The following is a 6,127-nucleotide window of genomic DNA, read 5'->3' on the forward strand; positions in this document are numbered from 1 at the left end:
CTTTTCCCCTCCTGCAGAGCTGCCGGTTGGCTTGTAGGGTGCTGAGGTGGGGCTGGGGGTGGTCAGCCCCTTGGGCAGGGCTGTCTGCCCTGGGAAGATGCTGAGTCCCCTGCATGGGACATCCCACTACACCGTTGCTCCCTGAAATGGGAACCAGAGCAAGGAGACAGGTGATGGAGAGGAAGGACGAGCAACCAACCCTCCCTACCATGCAGCAAACCAACAGGTCCCCCCACCTTCCCCAGCCCCCTCCAGCCATCCCTGTGGCCCAGGGACACTGGGCACAGATTTGGGGCTCGCTCCATGTCCCTCTGGATGACATTTTCTTGGCAGATGTGACTGTAAATGGAGTTCTCAGGTGAATGGTGGCCATCTGCATGGGTAGCCCAGACCACCAACCCACCCATGGGCAGGGTGAGACCACCAACCGATCCCCGGGGCAGTCTGGATGGGCCATGACCATGGGCTGATTTCCCCCCATGGGCTCAGGTCCAAGGTGGGATGGAGGGATGGCAGCCTGGCCACCATCTAGGGGAGACAAATATGTGACTCGGTCCCTTTTATCCAGAGAAATCGGGCTCCCCGTGGCATCACGCTCTGCGTCTGCTCCCAAGGTTTCTCCTGACTAAAAGCCATCCCTGTCCCACTCCGATGAGGATGGAGAACTGGGGGAGATCCCGCAGCACCCCAGCTCCCAGCAGGCAGCACCCCAGCTCCCAACATACCTTCAAAAGTCCTGTCCAGGCAGCAAGAGCAGAGAGCAGCGAGCACCGGCTGGCCATGGGGAGCGGGGTGTGATTTAGGGGACACTAAATGCTTATTCCCCCTGATCCTATCACCGCACTATAAATAGGGCCAAGAGAGCCGCCGGACTCAGACGACGCACGGAAGGGCGGAGCGTGGGTCCTGGTGTGACCTTATCAGCACACAGGGGGATTAAGCTGGTGCCTTGGCAGGAGGGCATGGCTCCCCCCTGCCTAGAAACCCCCCTGTTCCACCCTGGGGATGTGTTTTGGGGAGAGGGCAGGTTTATCCGGCACGCAGTGACCTGTCCCGTCCCAGCAGTTTTATGGGGAGAGCTTCTCAACCTGGCCATGGATGGGGGCTTGGGGCAGGGAAGAGCCATCATTTATTTCATTCAGTACCCCAGGGGTTCCTCTTTGCTTTTGCAAGGGAGTAAAGTCAACAGGCTTGCTTAATTAAATATGCTAATAGTGCAGCCATAGGAATGTGAGCTGAAGCCAGAGATTTCTGTATTGGACAAAAGCGTTGGCTGTTGGGATTCCTTCCCTCGATGTAAAGAGTTTCCAGATGATGTTCCCCAACTGATTCTCACAAAGGAGATACTCAAACCAGTTCAGATGGCCTCCAAAAACCAGAGGAACTGCCCAGAGATGTGGAGCTTTGTTAGCAAAAGTTTGCTCGGGTGGTTTGGAGAAGCACTAACACCCACCGCTCCTCCAGCACCTATCCCAGATGGCCACCTGAGTGTCCTTTGGGGGACCTGTCACCTCCAGGGACAGGACCCTCCTGCACCACCGGTGACCTCCAGCAAGGCTGTGGGGCTGTGTGTAGATAAGGGGAGGACACAGCTCGCATGACACCCCAGCATCCCGACACTACATGCCATGGTGGAACCATGGTGCCCTGACTTTCCCGCAGCTGGATCCAGCCCTGCGGATCCAGTCTCTCTTCCCCTGGGAAGGATGAAAGCTAAGCTCTAGGGTTAGACAGAAACAACTAAAAGCCTAGCTGGGATCTCCAGCCTAAAACCAGCTCCCAGCTTTGCTTTTGGCTTGAAAAAATGTTAAACGAAGGAGTTTTATTTGTTTCCTTTGTCTTTGCGGGGAGTTGGTCAGGACAGAGCAGGGGGATGTGCTGCTTCTGAGTCCTGCCAGCTCAGGACATGGTGCTGTGCTTCTGGGATGATTTCTACATCTCTGGCACAGCAGGCATCTCTGTGTCCATACCCACCACCCAGGGTGGCTTGGAGAAGAAGCGACCCCAGCAGAGAGTCCCCTGTGAGAACAGAGGCTGTCCCAAGCTCATGGACACTAGTGAATGGAGAGCAACCAGCCCACGCAGGGAGGAGATCGCCCCAGCTCCCCCCAGCCAGGAGGACCTCCTGAGGACAGCTCGCCTTGCTGGAGCGAGGATCCAGATTGCTCTGAAAATCACACCTCTTCACACATAGGACCACAGAATCCCAGGAGGGTTTGGGTGGAAGGGACTTCGGAGACCACCCAGTGCCACCCCCTGCCATGGGCAGGGACACCTCCCACCAGCCCAGGTTGCCCAAAGCCTCATCCAGCCTGGCCTTGAACCCCTCCAGGGATGGGGCATCCACAGCTTCTCTGGGCAACCTGGGCCACTGCCTCACCCCCCGCACAGGGAAACATTTCTTCCTCACATCTCATCTCCATCTCCCCTCTTCCAGCTTCAAACCGTTCCCCCTCGTCCTGTCCCTGCACCCCCTGATCCAGAGCCCCCCCATCTCTCCTGTAGCCCCCTTTCAGCACTGGAAGGTGCTGGAAGGTCTCCCCGGAGCCTTCTCTTCTCCAGGCTGCACACCCCCAACTCTCTCAGCCTGTCCTCGCACAGGAGCTGCTCCAGCCTCGGCCCATCTCCGTGGCTCCTCTGGCCCCGCTCCAGCAGCTCCGTGTCTGTCCTGTGCTGAGGACCCCAGAGCTGGAGGATGGGAAAGGATGGCAGAGGATGGGAAAATGGGGCTGGGGGCAGGAGGGAGCCAGAAAAGGGTCATTGCAGGGAAGGGAGAAGTAGTGGTCCATCTGGAGACGAGGGACAGGAAGACCTTCTGGTGCTGACACCTCTCTTTGGGCTGGATCCCACCACTGCAAGAGTTGTTCCTCTGGCAAGACATAGACATTTACCCTCCAGGCTTGTCCTGAACCAGGAGGAGAGAAAAAGGATGCGACGGTAGACACCGACATGGCTATAAGATGAATTGCACCCCATAGCTGGCTCTTTATGGGGTGGGATGGGGGGAGATGGAGGCAGGGAACCAACGGGAGCATCTCGCTCTTGAATCTCAGCCAAGAGCTCCTCCAGCATGATTAGCTAAAGACCAGCTTTTCTTGTACTGCACACGAGTGGATAGGCATTTAATGTGCTTGTCTATAATGAAATCCATTATCGGCATCTTTCACGGAAGCCCTACAGTTCTGGTTCCCCCTTTTCATGGCCAGAGGTGGCGGGGGAGAGGAGGAGGAGGAGGGATGGAGGCAGGTACAGCCAGGTCCTTTGTGCAGCCACTCAGGAGGCACTCTCCCCATAAATGTTTGGGCTCCTAAATGGATTTGATCTCCCCTCCTTCAGCCCCTTTCCCTTTCATTTTCTTTTCCCCATTATCCTCATGGAAAAAAAAAAGAAAAAACCCCACCAAACCCTTATCCAGATCATTAGCGTCAGAGGCGGGGACAGGCACCGAACGCCACATGGAAGAGGTGAACATACATTTCGTTCAATGCCCCTCGAGTGGCATTTCACTCAAGGCTGCTCCTTCACAAAGGGAGATGTGAAAATGGTCCTCGCTGGCGGATCACCGGCAGGCGCCCCCGCCGGGGGGCGACCCCCCGGCAGCCGCCCCGACGGGGCTTGATGCGAAGCTGCCTCTTCACGGGAGACAAAGCGCAGCCGGTTCCTCTGCCTTCGATTGATGTCTGAGTTGTTTGGGGAAGCATTTAGCGAAGAAGGGAGGGGGGAATTCAATGAGAGAGCCTGAGCGATGCTAATAGAGATAACGGCTCTGAAAGACCCAAGGTTGAGTGCTCCACGTTTGGTCTGCCCATCTTCAGCGTCATTCCTCACCATTTCGGGGGGACATCAGCTACAACCACTGCAATGGTCCAGGATTAATGGAAACCAACACCAAGACCCCCAGCTGCCCCTTGGCCAGCTCTTTCCAAAGCCATAGATACAGATTACACCACACTGCTGGTTTTCCAGCATCCCAGTGAGGAGCTGTTGTTGAGCATCCATCTCCCCAACGTGTTGTGCAGAGCAGCACTGTGAAGCCCGTGGCACCTCATCCATCACCCATCATCCCCTGCCATGAGCCCACGGTCTTCTTCTTCCTCCCAAATGCAGGAAGGCACAATATTTCCATGGGCATGCAACTTCTTGTCTTCCCACTCCACCCCAAATCCCACTCCGTCTGCTGCCCACTGAAGTTTCTGGGGGTCCCCACCACCATCGCCCAGGTGTTGCAACCTCTCCTCTGCTCCATGAACCTGTGGCCAGCCTTCACATGGTCTCTCTCTGAGGGAGAAATGTCCAAAAAATGCAATATTTCTCCATTTCTTGCTCCTGCCCAATGGAGCAAAGAGACCCCCCAGGTATCCCTGGATAACTCTCCATCCCTGACCCTGCTGTGGTCTCCTTGGGTGTCCAAAAGGACAAACCAACCCAACTCTACCCACCCCAACTTCTTAGGATTGCAATGACACGAATGACCTCCCACCACTAACACCAATAACCAGTGATTTGCTATGAAATAATCATGAATAAGAGGCAGCCCAGAGGTTTCTGAAGACCAGGGAACCCCAAAATCAGAGTCAACTTCAGTGCTGCTCCACCGCCCATGGTCATGCTCCACAAATACCATCAAAGGCCGTATCCTGAGGTGTAGGGGCCAGGGGTTTCCAGGGCTCAAGCTCTTTGGCAGCTCCAAGCCCTGGATACAAAACTGCCCTGGGATGCCCTGCCCTGGGATGCCCTGCCTGGGGATGGTATGGGGGGGCTGGGAGTATTGGATGGAGATTTGGGGTCCAGCTGGAGCTGGGGAAGTGCTTGTGCTCAGGAAGGCACTGCAGGTCTCGGGGCCACTTTAGGATCCTGAAAGGATACGGCTCTTCCCGGGGGCTTTTGCTAAGCGCCTTCGCCCTTAATCCTCCCCGCGAGCACCAGCCCTGGGCAGAGGCAACCTCTCCAAGGGGCAAGCGAGGCTGTTTGCACCCCTCAGGGATGCTCCTCTCCTGGATCCCTGCAGCCTCTTTAATCCCCCTCCCATCTTTTCTTCCCTCTTGCGATTTTGATTTAAAGAGAGGTGCAGTTGCAGAAAAGAGGAAAACGGGACGTGACTGAGGGTCATCGTGTTGGAGAAGGGGCTGGGGGCAGTTCTCCCATGGGACCCCGCAATGCAACGGCAGCTCGGTGTTGCAGGAATGAAGTCCCTGCTGGGCTCCTAAACCCTGCAGAAAGCCAGCTCCCCCCCTAAGAAGCCATAATCCCTCTTAGGGGCACGGGCAATAATCGGGGATTTGGCTCAGGGTGTGCAAATGCATGTGTGTGTGTGTGTACAGCGTGTGCCGGGGTCTCTGTGTGTATAAATGGCCCAAAAAGGAAAAAAAACCATCAGGAACGAGGGAAGAAATAGCTGAATTGGACAATTTTGGGGGTCCTGACCTCGCCTCTCTTATTGCCCCATGGATGTCCCTGCCCTGGACCAACCCCCAGGGCTGGTGTGCATCCGTGCCAGGCAGGAGGGGATGATCTGGTTCCGGACTCCAAGGGAGGGCAGGATTTGTCCCCAAGGGAGGGCAGGATTTGTTCCCAGCACTTTTAGCCAGCTGAAAGTCAGGCAGCAACTCCCAGCCTACGGTCTGGGTTGGCTCTGCTGTCATCGGAGACGGAATCACATCCCGGGGGTACCTCTGCATCCTTGGATGGGTGGCAGGGACCCAAGGAGCAGCTCTGGGCATCAGGGGTGTCCCTCTGTGGGGACAGGACACCCCCCTCCAGAGGGTGACAGCTCTACCCCTACCCCAGCCAGGGGTTTGCTGACCCTGTCCTACCACCCCAGAAAACAGAATTTCCAAACCCAGGAGATTAAATAAGATTAATTCAGTCTAAAAGCAAGGGGCAATATTTAAATACTGGGTTTTTTAAACTATTATGATTATTTCCAGCAGCTGGAATTGAGCAAGAGGCACAACCTCAGGGAAGATTTCCCATGCAACACACTGTCTTGCTCCCGAGAGCTGCTTGCATCCCCGGCCAGCGGGGTAGCTGCCCTCCTCCTGCCCTCCCTGGCTGTTCTGAGTGGTTTCACAACAGTCCACAACCACGAGAGCTGAGCCTTTGCTGAGAAAATGGACTTACTCCTACC

Source organism: Pterocles gutturalis, unplaced genomic scaffold, assembly GCF_000699245.1.
Source record: "Pterocles gutturalis isolate BGI_N339 unplaced genomic scaffold, ASM69924v1 scaffold34570, whole genome shotgun sequence".
NCBI lineage: Eukaryota > Metazoa > Chordata > Aves > Pterocliformes > Pteroclidae > Pterocles > Pterocles gutturalis.